This window comes from Schistocerca americana, chromosome 2 (genome assembly GCF_021461395.2).
Source record: "Schistocerca americana isolate TAMUIC-IGC-003095 chromosome 2, iqSchAmer2.1, whole genome shotgun sequence".
In the NCBI taxonomy this organism is placed as follows: domain Eukaryota; kingdom Metazoa; phylum Arthropoda; class Insecta; order Orthoptera; family Acrididae; genus Schistocerca; species Schistocerca americana.
In genome coordinates, this window is record NC_060120.1 from 282946679 (window position 1) to 282965997 (window position 19319).

The 19319-nt window shown below is 43.0% G+C and overlaps 1 protein-coding gene and 1 non-coding gene across 2 annotated transcripts in view; one reads left to right on the forward strand and one right to left on the reverse strand.

Annotated features, from left to right (window-relative positions):
- LOC124593962 (protein pangolin, isoforms A/H/I/S-like) overlaps positions 1 to 19319 on the reverse strand; it is a 251504-nt gene that overhangs the window by 40403 nt on the left and 191782 nt on the right. The window lies entirely within an intron of this gene.
- Trnat-ugu lies at positions 17320 to 17394 on the forward strand. The gene has a single exon. It is a non-coding gene; the product is annotated as a tRNA-Thr (tRNA).

The window sequence follows — 19319 nt, forward strand, 5'->3', positions numbered from 1 at the left end:
TAATTTAAAGGCCTTCAGCTCATGTGGCAACTCTCTTTCTGTATTGCCTGTTTCCGCCCGTTATTAAGTGTATCAATCTTACTTTTACTATATTTGCCTCAGCAAATTTTCGACAATGTTTCCGAGTTAGTGTCTGGATAGCTGTTATAATGTTGTATTGCTTGTCCGAGAAGTAAATTCATGTAACTATTGTGCGCACGCCGAACTGAAGAACATTCTAGAGTGGAAACCATAAACAATGTAAAAACTTCACATCCGTTAGTTCTCCAATGTAATTTCTTTAACATAAAGTAGAGTGTTACATCTCCATATCGGGGAAAAACTAGAGAGCACAAAAGTAAAAAATGTTAACGCAGATGCACATATGACACAAATAACAGACAACTGACTCTGTATCCTTAATTTTGTTAGTGACATGAACCACTGGGAAATAAAACTGACGATTTAATCAATGGTAAAACAACCGCCGCACTTCTTGTTGTCAAAGGCTCTAAATGGCCAGCTTTTGTCGACTGTGAATGATACACGTAAAGAATAGAACAGAATTTTGATAGTCGCATACGGTTATCTAAGTTTTCCATAGACATTAATTTACATTAGATAATGTGAATTATATTCGATGTGTCCTGCGGAGAACGGCTCTGGGACGAGGGAAGACTAGATTTTATTTTCCAATAGAATGAAACGACACAGCTTTATGAAACACTGTAGTAATACAGTGTACATATTAATTATAATATTATACCAAAATAACACAGCAATGTTAAGACTTATTGTGAACACGCTTTTCAATGGAGTGGAACGATTTGTGAACAGAAGGTCTTCGATTCAGTGTTGAACTTCATTGCATTACCGAGGATACATTTAATACGCTGTTGCAGGTTATTTAATCCATGTGTACACATGTATCTCACTACTTTGTGTAGTAATGTTTATCTTTGTAGTCGTCTTGCATTGTAGTGTATTCACGGTTTGCACGAAAAAAAAAATTTGTTTTTTGCTAGGAGGAAATAACGCAAAGGAAATGCTCTCTTTAGGCTTTTGGAACAACTTGAGAACCACGCCTGAAAATAGTTCAGGCTGTGCCCGCCGTTAGTTTTTAGTCGGGAGCAGGGTATATTTTCCCCTACTGTTTGAGGGTGTTAGTTTATGGGAGGGGCCGATTACGTGTGATCCTCAAAATACCAAGTATCAATCAGTATGCTAACAGTTTTAATATGAAATACTTTGCTCGTGACTCTCCAATTTCCGCTGATTGCCCGCTAAATCTCAATATAATGCCTAAATGCAGAGCGTAATGCAATTTGCGGTGCATCAGACCCGCGCGAGGGCCCGACAGCCGCAGCGCTACGGTTAAACTTTCATTAGCGCCACTAAAATGGACCGTTAATCGCTGTTTATAAATAATTCAGCTCGCAGCCGTTTTGAAAATTAAAGATTTCTCTCCGTGCCTTCATAAATAAGGCAAACACGTTTCTAAAAGCACGCGTCCTGTCACATTTCCAACGTGTCCCACTTCCGGTCGGGTTCGAAACACGATTTCAGATTCTAGTTGTTAATGTAGCACAAATTTTTAAATAATTAGTCGCAATTTTTTCCGCCGCGAGCGCCATTGTACGAGACTGCGCGCGGCCAAACAACTTTTCCTCTCGTTTAAACGGCGGCAGCACTTCCGAATTCCGACTACGTCTCGCTTGCTGCGGCGACACGGCGTAGCTTTAATCTTTAGAATTAGCAATAAAGTAATTAAGGTGGCAATTAACGCTAATCCTGTATTTTTACCTCTCGTTTAATCTCGTCGGCTTCTCGGCAAAGAAGTGACTTTAATAAAGAGAAGAGCGCATCACGTTATCTCTTTAACAATGTGGACTGTATTCGCCGCAGCGTTCACGTGCCTTTAAGGTGTTGACTCTGTGTGTGAATTCTTTGTGTTCGGTACTGATGCAGACGATGTGAGGGGTAAGATAGGGAAAAAAAAGACCACGAAATAAGCAGGACAAAAAAATATTTGTTGTTTCAGCGTCCGTGACAGCAACAAATGAAAACGCTGGAAAGAAAATTACAAAAATGGAATCCACTATCGTCAGTTTCCCTTTCAATTGGAGGCGGTTTAATCGTGCGCAGCGGTGGCGGCCGGCGGCGGCGTCATTACTTTAAAAGTCGCGGCCAGCCCGGGGGTTGGGGACGAGTCGCCAGCCACAAACCTCTCCGCCATTGTTCGCGAAGAAGACGGCGAGGCGACGTCACACATTTGCTCGCTGCAATTACACGCTCCCCTAAAACACTGCCCGCCTCAGCCCCTCCCCTCCCCCCTGCCTAACCCCCTCACGGCCTGCCCGCCTGCCACAAAGTCCATTCTTTTCCGAGTGCTTTCGTATAGTTTTCTGCAAAGTGCTGCGGGGCCCCGTCGACATCGTCGAAGCCTGCGGCGGCGGCGGCTGCTGCTGCTGTCCTCCTCGGCAACGGAGGATGAGTAGAGGATAGGGGTGAGACAAGCAGGAGGCAGAAAGACGAAAGGGAGGGGAGAGGAGCACGCTGGCGGGCGTACGTGGGTCTGTACGTAACAGCGCGAGCCGGCGAGCGACTCCGCGGCTAATCGGAGCGTTTGTAGCGTCGAGCACCACCGCCACCAGCTTCAGGGTTCTGGCGGGTGCACGCGCGGATCCATCCACCCGTACCGATTTTCTGTTTCCGACAGCCGCTTGAAAAATTCAACGCAACAGCCCAAAGCAGGTTAGCTCGCTTGTGGAATTTGAGCGAATTCACCACAACGACGGTAGACTTCGAGTCTACTTCAAGAGTATTTACTCCGAATATCCCGAGGAGACAATCCCGAGAAATGCAAAACTTCAATTCATTTATGGAACTTTTGTCACTGCAATGGCAAAATAACCAACAACTTTTTTCATTTATTCAGTTTCACTATTTATTTAATTTGCTGCCTTAGTCGGGTTCACATTTATGTTTAAGGTGACGAGTTTCGAACATACCAGTTCATTTTCCGACCATTATGAGAGTCGTTTTCACGGTATAAATCCAAATGTTGCATTATAGTGGCACAACTCAAAATGTGTCGATATTACACTATATCAGTAAAGAAATGAGAACGACTCTGGTAATGTTCCGAAAACAAACGAGTAAATACACTCGAAATTAGTAACCACTAACTCAAATGTGAACGCAACTAAGACCAACCATAATACAAATAGTAAAACAAATGTTCAACTTAGGTCGCTTCATGAATTCGTTCCATATCAGAGCTTTATTATGTTACACACTAACCACTCACAAGGAAACCTCCCCATCGCACCCCCCTCAGATTTAGTTATAAGTTGGCACAGTGGATAGGCCTTGAAAAACTGAACACAGATCAATCGAGAAAACAGGAAGAAGTTGTGTGGAACTACGAAAAAAATAAGTAAAATGTTGTGCCTAGACAAGACAGCCTAGACACAATGAGAGGAAGCCGAAAGGCACGCGCTTAAACTCACGCAGGCTGGCGTGAGGTCTGAAACAGGATACGTAATGAATGCTATAAAGAAAAGTACGTAGCTTCTGGAATACTTAACTTTAATCCACATTTGTAGAACATCGCTCTTGATGATACATTAATAGAATCTCAATATCAATTGAATACGGCGCCTTGCTAGGTCGTAGCAAATGTAGCTGAAGGATATGCTAACTATCGTCTCGGCAAATGAGAGCGTAGTTGTCAGTGAACCATTGCTATGAACGTCGGCTGTACAACTGGGGCGAGTGCCAGGACGCCTCTCTACACCTGCCGTGTGGTGGCGCTCGGTCTGCTATCACTGACAGTGGCGACACGCGGGTCCGGCGTATACTAATGGACCGCGGCCGATTTAAAAGCTACCACCTAGCAAGTGTGGTGTCTGAAGGTGACACCACATAAAACATACAAACTGAGTAGTCCATGCCACGATAGGCAACATCAAGGACAATGGGAGGCAAAGAGCGCCGTGGTCCCGTGGTTAGCGAGAGCAGCTACGGAACGGAAGGTCCTAGGTTCAAGTCTTCCCTCGAGTGAAAAGTTTAATTTTTTATTTTCAGTTTATGTGACAAACTCTTATGTTTTCATCACTCTTTTGGGAGTGATTATCACGTCCACAAGAAAACCTAAGTCGGGCAAGGTAGAAGAATCTTTTTACCCATTCGCTAAGTCTACAAATTAGGTGGGTCGACAACATATTCCTGTCATGTGACGCACATGCTGTCACCAGTGTCGTATAGAATATATCAGACATGTTTTCCTGTGGAGGAATCGGTTGACCTATGACCTTGCGATCAAATGTTTTCGGTTCCCATTGGAGAGGCACGTCCTTTCGTCTACTAATCGCACGGTTTTGCGGTGCGGTCGCAAAACACAGACACAAAACTTATTACAGTGAACGGAGACGTCAATGAACGAACGGATAGATCATAACTTTGCGAAAATAAAGAAAGTAAAATTTTCAGTCGAGGGAAGACTTGAACCAAGGACCTCCCATTCCGCAGCTACTCACGCAAACCACAGAACCACGGCGCTCCTGAGCTCACAACCTCCTTGATGTTGCCTATCTTGCGCATGGACTACTCAGTTTGTATATTTTGTTTATTTTTTTTCATAGTTCCACACAACTTCTTCCTGTTTTCTCGATTGATCTGTGTTCAGTTTTTCAAGGCCTATCCGCTGTGCCAACTTATAACTAAATCTGAGAGGGGTGCGATGGAGAGGTTCCCTTGTCAGTAAGAAGGACGCAATATGATGTGGCTATTGTTTTCGATAACTTTACGCTTAGTATTGTTTTAACTCACAAGACAACCTCCTTATATTTTTGAAGTAAATGTATCTTACTGAACGGGGGTGACAAGGTGGTTCTCGCAATCAGAAAATATGCTTTGATTCCATACAAATTCTCATAAAATACTTTGTTCAGCAGACTGCAGTCTCCGTATCATTATGGAATAATATGCACAGATAACAAGCGGATAAGAGCAAAACACAGCAGACGAACTTATTTTAAAAACGTGCAGTCCCGCGTATAGTTTTCAGTAATTTAACAAAAAACTATAATTATTGTGGCGTTGCGACACTAAACGGGCATCGAACGACTGCAACACTCGTGAGTAAACTCGTTAAAGAGTTATCGCAAGGGTGACATAATGGGTGCTCATTAAGCAAAGCCACAGGTAAGCGCAAGAGGCAGCGGGGCCGCAGGCTCTATCGCTGATTCGGCTACTGGCAGGAGTATCGGGTGACTACAACGGTGGCCCCGTCCGGCAGATCGGTGCTGTTGTGACAAAATCAGTTCGACAGACAGAAGGATACGAAACACAGGTAAAATATCGGCAACCGAAGAAAAAAACTATAATATCAACGCTGCCTGTGTATTCAAAGAGACAGTATGTGTGATCGCCGCTCGTCTGTTTTCGCCAGCCACATATTGGCATCGCTCCTCTGTCTTTGATGTCATCAACGCTTTTCACCGCCACGTATTAATCAGTGTGAACTCAAACAGATATTTCCATCAAAATGATCGCAAAAACGACCTGACACACAGTGCGACCAAATGTTAATTCGTCTCTCGCCACACAGTAAACAGGCAATTTCCGAATTACTGCGAACAACGCTGCTTGACTGGATGTTCGCACAGCGCCCCGCCCCCCCCCCCCCCCCCCTCTGTCGCCCCCTCCACGAAACGACTGCAAAAACAACGAACAGGAACTCATAGTATTGTCATCGTTATCAAGCGGAAACACCGCAAAGCTTTTCTCCGCGAAAATTTACCAACTAAAAGAACAGTGTACGTTGTATTCTTACAGTCTAAATATAGGTCGCGGAAGATATATATGAAGTGCGTCTTTTTATACAAGTGTTATAAATTTATGGATTAAAGACTGTATTTCTGGCACAGAAGGAGGGTACCCTCACAAGACAAGGATTAATTTTACATATACACGACATTTCGCTTCAAAATCTAACCCACCAAGTTTCCTATGTTCTAATGCAAATAATGCAGTTTTGTTAGGCGATGATTTTTTGCCTCGTGGCTGAGGAGTTCAACAATCAGCTGCTGTTAGGTTTTTGTCCGGCGTTTACGGCGACTGTGTGCCCTCATCTGGCTGCGTAACGAGGTCCTCTGGAGTCGCGAGAAGACGACCATATGTCATATCGCAGACGACCAGGATCAGTAGAGCACGACTGTGATAAAATAATCCTTCGGGGTGATTACCTCTGTACTAACGCGAGATATTCCGGCTATCTTATCGAGCTGTGCGTTTCGTATGGGAAACTCAAATTCGGTAGAATTAGCAGCATCTCATTTTATAAAAATTTAAATTAACGACAAGTCTGCCACAGCGTGAAATTAACAAACCACAACCGAATGCTTAGGCCGAAATAGATGTGAGAACGTATTACGCATGCCTGCAAACAGCTATACGGAGTGTTCTAAAATAAGTGAACACACCCTATCAAAACCCCATACCTTTAACTAAAGAATACACAAATATTCAGTTTTTTTAGTGACATTTACATTAAGATGTATCTTAACGTGTTGTATGTTCAAAATGACCTCCTTCCGCCGCAATCCACAGCCGTCCCCGACTTGCAAACGACGTACCAGCTGTATTGTTTCTAATGAAATGGCATAGCAGGCTTCCTCAATTTGCTCTCTTAGATCATTCAGTGTTTTTGTTTTAGCGGCGAACACTGTCTTCTTGACGGTACCCCTACTATAGAAGTCTACAGGAGTTATCAACGAGAAACGTTCTCACTTCGTTTTCAAATTTAGCTTTGTTATCTGTCAGACATTTCATATCATTAGGTAGGTAATTACAATTTTTGGTCGGAGCATTGTGCACCCCTTTTTGTGCTACGGATAACCTTAACGTAGAGTGATGAATGTCATTTCTTTCTTTTGATATTGTAATTACGTACATAACTATCCCTTTTCAACCGCAGAGGATTACTCAAAACGAATTTCATGAGGTTATAAATATACGGAGAAGGAGTAAGCAGGCCTACAAGAGATCGTGCGTGAGCACTACGTATTCTTATTAGAGTAGTTCCTTTCTTAAAAGTTGAGCGACTGCAGTACATTAGTCCAAACGACGTTACTGAATCAAAATACGCAGAATTTGTCAACTAACTTATCTGTCTCTCCCGAAGATTTGCTACGATTAGAAGTGAAAAACGTGGCCGAACTGATTTGTTTTAGGAGTTCCAAAACGTGTTTTTTCCAGTTTAAATTTACATCGATATGGATACCTAAATGTTTTGATATTTCCACTCTAGTTATTACTTCAAAGGTTTTGACGTTTCCACCCTAGTTATTATTTCATTAGCATGTGTTACACTCATCATGTATCTAGTACTTATAAATGTGCAGAACTGAATATTTTGTGCCTTTCTGAAACTGACACGAGACCACTCGCAGAAAACTAATCAACAATACTTTTAAGATTATACGCCATTTCTTCTCTTACTGCATGTATGCGTGGATTGATTACGATACTATTGTCATCTACAAAAACAACTAATTCTGCTTGCTGTGTGTTAGACGGAACGACCTTTATATTAATGAATACTGTATATGATTACAAAATTCCCTCGCATCAAGTGGTGCTACATCTTGGGGAAAGTAATAATCTTCATTGTTAAAAACGTCGTTAAGGTAAGGAGTTATTATGTGCAACATTTAGAGGTAAGAGTCACCTGTGACTGTGTCTTCAAGCAAGTATGGCTCGACTGACCCTATACACGAAAGACCACATCAAACTGCAATTCCTGGTAGATTAACATGTCATTCTTTAACTACGAATCGTTTTTTGTTAGACTAGAACTCGCTATATGGCGGGTAAATGTTTCATTAGGTTCAAAGGTAGTTTCATCCGTCCAACGAACTGGACACTGGAAACGTTCATCGTCTTCATACATGTTGATAAACTACTCACAAAATTCAGTTCGCCTGTAAGCATCATTCTCGTTCGGAACAGGGAGAAGTGTCAGGATATAAGACTTCTATATCTGAGTCCACAAAATTCTGTGGACCCTGGCTTTCCTGAACCCTGTCTCGCAAAGAGTTTTTCGAGGAGTCTGTGTACGCCGAATTCCTTCAACACTTTTGTTGTGTGCTGAACATGTATTTCTTCCGCTAAATCCCTTCTTCTCACAGTGTACCGTTCCACCGACTTCAGACTTGTCTCGGATTTTCGTAACTGTTAACCGTGAAGGTGGTGGTGATCCAAATTCTATTCAAGGCGTCGACTCTCACTCACATGCTGAGGTTTTTTTCCCCCTAACACTTAAGCATCCATTTCGATTCTCAAACTATTTCACAATTTTTGCTTCCCATATTGCAACAAATGGAAGAGTTCTAGGTTTTTCACCGCCTTCATCTACATCATACTCAGCAAGCTACGTAATAGTGTGTAGCTGAGGGTACTTTTTGTACCATTAATTGAGCCCTAAATTATGGACAACAGCATCATCTGCGAACAGCCTTACAGAACATCCGATGTTTCCTACTAGATCACTTATATATATTGTAAACACTAACGGTCCTACGACGCTTCCTTGGGGTACTCCGGAAATTACCTTTACATCTGTCGATTTTGTTGCGTTGAGACCGACGTGTAGAGTTCTCTCTGCAAGGAAGTCTTGAAATCAGTTGCAAATGTGCTCCGATATTCGAGAAGTTCGCATTTTTTTCACTAAACGGCAGTGCGGGATGGTGTCAATGCTTTCCTGCAGTCAAGGAACACGGTACCAATCAGAGCGCCATTGTCTACGGTGCCGTGGATCTCAACGGAGGAACAGAGCGAGCTGAGTTTCGCAGGATCTCTCTTTGCAGAATTCATGTTGATTTTTGTACATGAGATTTTCCTTCTCCAAGAACGTCATACTTCTTAAGCATAAAACGAGTTCCATCATTCTACAATAAATTGGCGTCAACGATATAGATCCACAATTGTGTGCATCTGTCCTTTCTTCCAGTCGCTAGGTACAATTCGTTACTCAACCGATGTACGATAAATTACTGCTAAAAGAGGACCATGTGCTTCGATTTATCTTTATAGCATCCAACAGGCATCTCATCTGGTCCTGAGGCCTTCCAACTACTAAGCGAGTGCAGTTATTTCTCTATTCCGCGATCTGTTATCTCAAATCTGCCATTTCGATGTTCGTACGACGATTGATAGGAGGGACCCTATCTTCCGTGGTGAATCAATTTCGGAAGACCGAATTCAATACTTCGACCCTCTCTCTCTCTCTCTCTCTCTCTGTTAGATTCCGTTTCGGAGCCAGTATGGTCACTGAGTGAATGAATAGACGAACCTCTTAGGGGTTTTACTCAGATGGATTGAGAAAGTTTTACTTTCGTAGTTTTTGAACGCTTCTCTCATTTCTCTCCTTACTCTAATTTTCGCTTCTTTCAGCTTTTGTTTGTCAGCTAGGTTGTTACTTCTCTTCAACCTGAGATGAAGTTCTCTTTGTTTACGCAGCAGTTTCGTAACAGGGCTATTAAACCATGGTGGGTCTTCCCATCCCTTATGACCTTACCTGGAAAATAACTGTCTAGGGCATACTCTAAAATTTGTATCCTGTCACTCTTGCTAAACAAAAATATCTTCCTACATTTCTTAACGTTCTTTGTCAGATCATCTGTCATAGATGATATCACAACCTTATAATCACTGATACGGTAAGTTCAGGACTGTTTGTTGCCAGGAGGTCTAAAACATTACCCTCCTCGAGCGAGGTGGCGCAGTGGTTAGCACACTGGACTCGCATTCGGGAGGACGACGGTTCAAACACGTGTTCGGCCATCCTGATTTAGGTTTTCCGTCATTTCCCTACATCGCTTCAGGCAAGTGCCAGGATGGTTCCTTTGAAAGGGCACGGCCGATTTCCTTCCCCGCCCTTCCTTAATCCGATGGGACTGATGACCTTGCTGTTTGGTCCCCTCCCCCAAATCAACCAACCAACGTTACCCTCACGAATTGGTTCTCTATCTATTTGCTCTAAGTAAGACGTTACCCTCACGAGTTGGTTCTCTAACTATCTGCTCAAAGTAATTTTCGGATAAGATACCCAGAACACATGAATCCCTGTCTCTGACACCAGTTTGATAGCACCCAATCTATATCTGACAAGCTGAAATCATCCCCTATTGCAACGGCTTGGTCAGAAAAATTACTAACGATATTCTGCGAGTTCTGTCTGAGGCACTATACTATCAGAGCTTCAAATGGCTCTAAGCACTATGGGACTTAACATCTGATGTCATCAGTCCCCTAGACTTAGAATTACTTAAACCTAACTAATCTGAGGACATCACACACATACATGCCCGAGGCAGGATTCGAACCTGCGACCGTAGCAGCGGCGTGGTTCCGGACTGAAGCGCCTAGAACCGCTCGGCCACCGCGGCCGGCCCACCAGAGCTCCTAATACAGTCTATAAAAGCATCCAATTAATATTTTTGACTGATCTTTGATACTTAACTTCACCCAGATCAATTCACCAATCGAAATCCGTGATAACCTCGCTAGATTTTATCGAACTCTTTACTGCAATAAACACGTCGCCACCATTGGCAACTAACCTATCCTTACGATAAATATTCCAATTTGAACTTAGGATTTCGTTGTCATTAAGTCTGGTCTCAATCAACTTTCTGTTCCTAATACTTCCTGCGTGTAGTGCACGCCTGTCCTGTTAAGGGGAACCCTACAATTCTGCTCCAGATAGCGGAGGTCGAGAAATTCGCATCCGATACCGTCTCAAGAGTCGTCTGAGCCTCTGGTTTAGAGCTTCCACTCTGCTCCAAACCAGAGGACCGCGATCAACTCAGGGTATGATGTTACTAATAGACAGCGTAGCCTGCACCCCGCATGCGATGCTAGTTGCCTTCACCAAACCAGTCATCCGCCTGAAGGAGCCGAGGATGCCCTCAGAATCAAGTAGAAGGTGACATTCGTGGCGACATGTGCCACTATATGCAGCCAGATGCACCCAGTGGGCTCAACAGCCGCCGGCAGGGCCTCTTCCACATCACGGACGAGACTCCCGGGCAAACATACTGAATGCGCACTGGCATTCTTCCCCGCCTTGCCTGCTATGTCCCTGAGGGGCTTCATCATTCCATCATAACATTGGAGCTTCCTCTGTCCAGACTGGGCAGGAGAATTGGGCACTGGCCCAACAGGAGAGGCATCCCGTGATGGCTCAGAATCATCATCAACACTTGGTAGCACCTCTTACCTGTTGCTAAGGCGTAAAGAGCCAGCCGTGTGCGACCTGCTCGCTCTTTCGCCTTCCGCCCAGTGACACGTGAACCCATCACTGTCTGCCACCCACTCACGAGTAAGGACGGACCTGTCAGATGTTGCGTATCAGAAGGGCCAGCGACACCCGTGTTACCAGGGGATTCCAACGGCAACAAAGGAGTCAGGTCTCGTCACCAGAGCCGCAACTTCGGGCATTAGCCAGAAGCATGTCGACGGTAGCCAACGCTGATTCCAGCTGTTTACGACAGCAGCGACTTCTCCTTGTGTCCGCTCACAACACAGTCCCCAGCCATATCGTAGTGTGTAGAAATAGGTATAATATCTCAAATGGAGCTACTGAGTTTGGAATGTACGCAAAATATAACGAGGAGAATAAAGAAACACTAAAAAGTGCTCACTACGTCTGAGACGACAAGCTCTTAAACAGAAATAAAATTATCTGCTGAATCGGATGTATCTACAGTTACCTGTTACTAGAAACTCTGCTTACCCGAAAGTTACTGCACGAGATAAGTGTGCAAACTAGAATGCACTGATCGGAACTATATACTGTGTACCAGCACGAGACTAAAGCTATGTTGTGCAAGACGCGACAGTTGGCTGCGACTGCGACGCTGCCCCCTTCTCTTTTCCCACCCTGGCAGACGGCGACAAGGCCGCAACACGACAGGAGTCGTTGCTGTTTCCCAAGCTCTGGTCGGCGGCGGCGGATTCAAATACATAAGAAAAATAAGAATTCCTATTTTCTTGCTGTAAAAAATACTGTATGTTAATGGAACAAACTTACATCGGCTCCCAGAGTTAGTTTTTCGATACAGATGCTCCTTTTACTTTAAAAAATTGAAAAGTATCTCTTCCGGTTTTGCGTGTTTTTTTCGCTGTATATTACTTCTCTATCGATTGTGAGGAAATTAAAAGGCACAAAAAATTGATGTTTGCGTATCTTACAGTTTCACATCACAGCTTGATAATGAGGTGTCTATTTTTCCGATATTCGTCACAGTTATTCCGATACTTAATTTACAAGTAACGTACTGCATAAAATTTGAATTGTGTACAGTGAAAAATGTGGTCACTGGCTACTTTGCGTATGGTTCACATTAGGTCATACATCGTTGCCGATGAAACGAAGCTAACATATCGAAATTATTTTTAAAGTTGAGATCAGAATGATATCGATCTCCGTTTCCGAGATTTGGGCTCATATATCTCCGGGACGGTCGCGACTAGCCGCCAGTTCTGTCGACGCGCAACGTGAATCATGTGGTTATCACACGATAGAGAATGCATTTGTTTTGTTTCGCTGACACATTCGGACCTAATGAAACCATTTTATGTCATATATTTCTCCGGTATGAGTTACTAATATTTCTACATATGCTCTTGACAATTTCATTTAAAATGCCACGAAATGTAGGTTTCTTAAAAGTAAAGACATGCTGCCTTCAATATATTTTCTTCTCATTCTTGGGAAGAGGATAAATTACTCACCTCTAGTATTTTCTTATGAACCTGGACGACGATACCCAAGTAGAAGTAGACGTCCTAACAAAACCAACAAATGTCAAAAATTTACGTTTTTCAACAGAGCGAAATTGATTACAGAAAGCTGTACAACGACCTGCTGGTGGTTTTTCACAACTGGAAGATATCAACAAGACACCAATCTACCGTTTACTTTCAAAGTGAAGGTATTGTAAAATGTAACTTTCTCGTTGAACTTTCGATTGTTCATTTTATAATGTGCTTGCCGTTTTCAATTTTTATCGTCACAAAACAAAGAGTAATCCGAAAATTGACCTGCAAGCTCATTTTCATCATTCTAATTCTACATCTGCATGGATTATACTGATTTTCGTAACAGGACTGAAAAATTTGCATTAATGGGAAAATAATATATATTTCACTCACTTGCCAGTTTCAACTGTGCACCAATTTCTTCCCAAATTCTGTCTCTGAACAAAGTGTCCCTATATTTAGGGTTCTTCAAATCGCAAAGGCAAGGACGTTGCGAGGCCAGCTCACAGATCATCACATCCTGTGAGTGCCTCATTTCAGTTTTCCTTGACTGACTCGACATCTTTCTGGCAGCCGTGCGTCTTTGTGTCGTCCGACTTCCGTCGCAACACTGCTCACTGGTACAGTGCTGCGGCAGATGCCGCAACAGTCGCGCGTCGCATCCCGAACTCGAACTGCGCATGCGCCAGCAGGCAACTTCTGACGTCGCGTAGCGACCCGTCGCAGTCGCTAGTGTGCGCCGCGTCTTGGACAACGTACCTTTAATGGCGTGACGTTGCGTTCTGACTGCGGGAAAATGACGCTAGGTAGCCGCCTTACAAAAGGATATGCACCCGGGAACTAAACGAAACTGCTGTATATTAGACAACTGCTGCTCTGCTGCCGCTGCTTGTGTGTCTGTTCGGTTCGACGTCTGCCTGTACTCCAAATTCTGAATTATTACCCACAAAAAATTATTTCTAGCTGCTCTAATTTAAGAGAGATTCAATTTCAAAGAGTGTATATGTTATTTTGGGAAGCCCTTTTTATATGAGAAGTCACAAACCTTTGGCCGTCTGAGCTATATAGATAGCACAGCTACCTAAACTGCGCAATTTGAGAAAAAGAACATATGGTCAGAAATGAATACTTCAGACATGACGAAATATTGAATAAGCAATGCGTCGGAGACACGTGCCTATGTTTAATGACAAACGGTTGACCGCCGCACTGACACTGATGGTGCTGCCTTTGAAAACAATACACAGTTGTTTTTACAAGGGTAAGTCAATTATTATCCGCAATTTAGTTATATTTTCGTAGTACTGTCGTTTCACGTTGATGACGCATGCTTTGTTTATTTGTTGTTACATCTTCACAATTTTCAAGCTGCTAAGTTAGTTTCGTTTCCGAAATTCATCGAAGACTTTCGGTAGTACAGTACGGGAACAGTGTTTTGCCACAACGGAGTCTCTACGAATGGATTGAGAAATTCTGAAATGGTCGCACAAGTGTTTCGCACGATGAAGGAGCCGGATGACCGTTTACCGCCACAAATGAAAAAACCATTGAGCGTTGACGTGAAAAGATTCTCTTAGACAGACGATTAACTACTGACGATGTGGCACATCCTGCCTACGAAATCATCCACAACAGACTTGGGTTTTATAAAGTTTGTGCAAGAGGGATCCCAAAGCAACCCACACAGTTGCATAAACCAACACGCAAAAACATTTTGATCGATAGGGTTACGAAGGGGACAACTTCTTAGACAGGATCATTACTGGTGACGAAACATGGATCCATCATTACGAGCCGGAGAGTAAACGGCAGAGTATGGAATGGAAACATCCAAATTCGGCGTGCAAGAAAAAGTTCAAACCCAACCGTCGGCAGGGAAACTGATGCTTATGGTTTTTTGGGACGCACAGGGTCCAGTACTGGAACATTATGGGGTAAAGGGCACAACAATAAACAGTGAGATGCTTACTGCCAGGTTAAAGACTGTAGTTCGAAGCAAACGCCGAGGATTGCTGTCAAAAGGTGTTGTGTTGTTGCACAACAATGCCCGTCCGCATACTGCTGCCCACATTGCTGAAACGCTCCAGAAGCTCCAATTTGAAGTACTGGATCATCCTCCATATAGTCTCGATCTTGCCCCTTCTGACTATCACTTGTTTGGTCCACTCAAACAGGTATTATGAGGCCGTCGATATGCCTCGGACGAAGCAATGAAAGACGCGGTGCATTCCTGGCTCGCAGCTCAACCGAGAACCTTCTTTTATGAGGGCATCAGGAAGCTTGTACAACGATGGACCAAGTGCGTTGAAACGCACGGAGACTATATCGAAAAATGATATTCTTGTAAGTTTCCTATTTGATTACAATAAAATTTTATAACTACTTTGCGGATAATAATTTACTTACCCTCGTAATATGTCCACAATGCAGTCTACCACTATTTACAGTTCATGGGTGGTTGTCGAAGATGGAGCGTTATTCGTAATGCACTGAATGTCTGAAGAGGTATGATAAAGTGCTCCGAAATCCGTACGGATGTACAGTAGATGGTCAAGTTTCGGAATATGTGTCATCCTAATGGAAAAAAAATTATCCCCTTGGAGAGAAACTTACGATTATCACGAAGCACCCCTAAACTTGCTCATGGAATCCAAATTTCGAAGAATGCAGTGTGATAAGTGCTATTGGACCGGTAGTCACACGCCTATCACAAACAAAGTGTGCATACAATGTAGCCTAATGATACTGAACCCGTAATTCGGTAATGACAGTGGTTCTTATTGTAATACGTTCAGTGAGACTGACTATCGTCGCTTTGAAGAGATGTTATTAGCGTACGTCCTTACTAAGTTATTCAGCAAAATAAAAAGCTTCTCAGCCAAAACGAATGCAAACTTTTAACAGCAGTTTAGAAAATGCGCTTGCATGACCGATTCAAATCGTTACAAAACAACATAAAAATTAAATGAAACGAAATTAGGAAATATGGAGGAGCGATAACAGAGAGACTCAATAACGGCGACAAGAAGCTGAGAGGATGAAGAAACAGGTCGTACGCAAGGACTCGGGTTAAGAATATTCAGTTTCGTACTCCCAATTAATTTCACTCTATCTTCTGACAATTAGTGTTGTTTGTTTGCAGTGCGGTAGCCGTGGCGACGAAAATACATCATCATAACAGATTTCATTATTCACCGTCACGGATCTGGCAATCTCTCTCTATCAAATAAAATTAAGAAACCATTAGGAGAATACTCAGGTAGATGTAGTAGTAAAACATTAGCTCATAAAGCTGAAATATAGAAAGCCATCTGAGGCTAATGCTTGGGAAGATAGCACAAAACGAAGCGCATAAACGCCAAAAGAGTTCTTAATAAGCTATGCAGCAATGATAAACAAATCGTTGGTTTCGTCACTTCGATTTCGTATTCACAGCTTTTGCCTTTCCACCACACTTCCACACGATCTGTCGATTTGCAGCACAGCGTTAATCTCAGATATCGTCATAACTTAATGACAATTGCGAAATATAAATATTCGAATTCTTAAGCAGTTACCACTCTTGAGCCATAAATTCAATTTGACATCATGTTGCATCTCGAGGTTCGTGTTCATACGGTGCAGCAGCCAAAATTTAATACCTTATCGGTCACCGACTGCAGATAAGCTTTCAAGATTACAACAAATGTGACAATAATTGTTAAAAGCAAGATGAAAAATCGTAACAAAGCTAAATCCAAACACGAAATATTATGTGACGCACAGGGCAGTGTAATTTGTAACCAGGTCCATGTATGCCTCCATTTCGTTGTCTACACAGGCATTCTCCCCTGCCTTTACGGTTATCTGTACATTTATCAGGCTACATTTAGTAAATGCCGCATCAAGATGCCATGATCTGAGGGCAGCAATGAGTATGCCATCGAACACACACACAGCTAGAAAATGAGAAGAAGAGATTATTTACTTGGTTATTGTATCGGTGCTACCACGCTGTTTTCGTGCTGGCTTCGGGCGTAACAAAAATGTATGTGCCAGTTCGCTAAAGATTGAAAATCAGTCTCAAGTTATGAAATGATAATTAAATGGACACCCTAGCTGCAAACAGGCGGTGATGTACTTCATTGGGGACATGTTGAAAATGTGTGCCCCGACCTGGACTCGAACCTGGGACCTCCTGCTTACATGGCAGCTAGGGTGTCCATTTAATTATCATTTCATTTCTAGCAAAGCTGCATGGTCATCCACGGTAACTGTTCTTTCGGGAACAGATACTACCGTCATATATAGTTAAAATATGGCTTCCCGGCCATTGACCTTCTTGTGCGAACGCACACGCTATGCCCGAACTCGTACGGGACTTGGTAGATTAATCTGCCACGAGTAATGAGTATGATGGGCAAACATCTATTAGACGCACTACGAATGTAATGGTGTGGACATGTTGGGAATGTGGATCTCACGGGGAGCGTGCAAGGGATAAGTCCCTGCAGACGCGCTATCCTCTGTGCCCGCGGTGGCTCAGATGGATAGAGCGTCTGCCATGTAAGCAGGAGATCCCGGGTTCGAGTCCCGGTCGGGGCACACATTTTCAACATGTCCCCAATGAAGTACATCACCGCCTGTTTGCAGCTAGGGTGCCCATTTAATTATCATTTCATTTCTAGCAAATTTCATATATAGTCTCAAGTTAGTTTACAAGTTCTCTGACACCAGATCATAATGATAATGACATACGTGACTGCAACTACGGAAAATATAGGAACACCCTATCTGTCCTTTTGAACTGTATTCAGGAAAGTGGTCTGGAAGAGGGTTGTCCAGAGGCGCCGGGAACTGTGGACGTGTCCAGGAGTTAATACGTGGCGCAACAATGGCCGCGGAATCAACAGGTGTCGCTGAGAGCGCTGCCGCTGGAATGCTGCCAGTGAAACTGGAACCGCGGCACAAAGCATAAACATGTCCACCCGTCACCTAGGCGTGGCCACCGTGCCGTACCACTCTGCTTTCCCGGCAGCGACGCTTGATGATGGATTAACAGACAATTTAACCTCTTTTCAGTCTCTGGTTGCGTCCAGTTGTCGAGTGAGATGGTGCTGAACTCTGATTTTGGAGACGGGTTCATATTCTTTACGACCATACCTATTTAATTTCATGGTGCAAGTCAATGCTGTAGTTTGCACGCTCATTACTCACTTTCCATATGTAGAACAGATATAAATCACTCAATCATCCTTGCACAACTCGAGTTGCCAGTTTCCAGCGAGACCGCATTCCACTTAACTCCACAATCTCCTGCATTGAATTCGGAAATTTTGGAAGACGACACGTTACGTAGGTTTACTTTATAAAATTGTGTGACTTGCTCAAAAAATTCTATACTTAAGCAACTGTTTTCCAAATAACTCATTAGTTCTGTTTGAGGTCACAATCATCTGTCAAGTTCAAAGTGAAGAGCTCGAAAGGATTTCTACTTTTATTTAGCTAAAGTTTATAATGGAAAGCCTATACCAAACATAATAAATAACGTCCGATTTCGTGTGTATTGGACGAAGACGCCGAACACTAGCTTTCGTAGTTCAGTGTAAAAAATTTTTTATTGCACTCGGGACATTTAGAAGTTATTAGCACATGCAAAACAAATAATAGGGCCAACTAGTCCGAAAGCGTCTTGTAATAACTTATAAATATCTGATGCAAGTGTACGCAATTTGTCGCCACGTAAAAGTCAAAGTGAATTAACGTAAAATCGATTCGATTTGGTCACAAGTTTCATTATGTGTAAATTTATTTCAGTACCAGAGCATGAAGTCGTGTTCGGATGAATCAGAAGGCACAGCGGCTCTATTTTACCGTCTTGTAAATGTGTGGTACTTCTGATACAATGGTACACGATAAACTGAAAAAGTACCATTGAAAAAATTAATAACATTCGGAGAGAGAGAGAGAGTGTTCGTGATCTTGAGTAAAAGAATGCCTACACTTTGGCGTACATTGTTCCTCAAATTTTTTTTGAAAATTGCATCTGTGGCCACTTGGGACCCTGGCGATGTAACAAGTTTCTACTTCTAGAACTTCAGTTGCAAATGACACGGGTTTGCTGGATCAGCATACCACGGGCCAATGTCTTGCGTTAATTTCCATACTTCTCTGCAATGTTACACCCAGTGATGGCATGAGTTGCTGTTTGCAAGGAAGGACGCTTACAATTTAACGTGCCGTCAATGTCCAAGTCACTACTCCAGCAAATGCGTGAATGATTGGTAGTCGTGGTTAGTTCTTTAGGGTGTCCCCGAAGGAATGGTCAATTTTCAGGATATAACAGGAACGATCATTTGAAGCAAAAAAAGTCGTAAGGAAATACACCTTGTTCCGAATGGTTTCCACCTCGCTAGGATTCGCATTTGGGAAGACGACGCTTCATAACCGCGTCCGGTCATCCTGATTTAGGTTTTCCATGATTTCCCTAAATCGCTTCAGGCAAATGCTGGGATGGTTCCTTTGAAAGG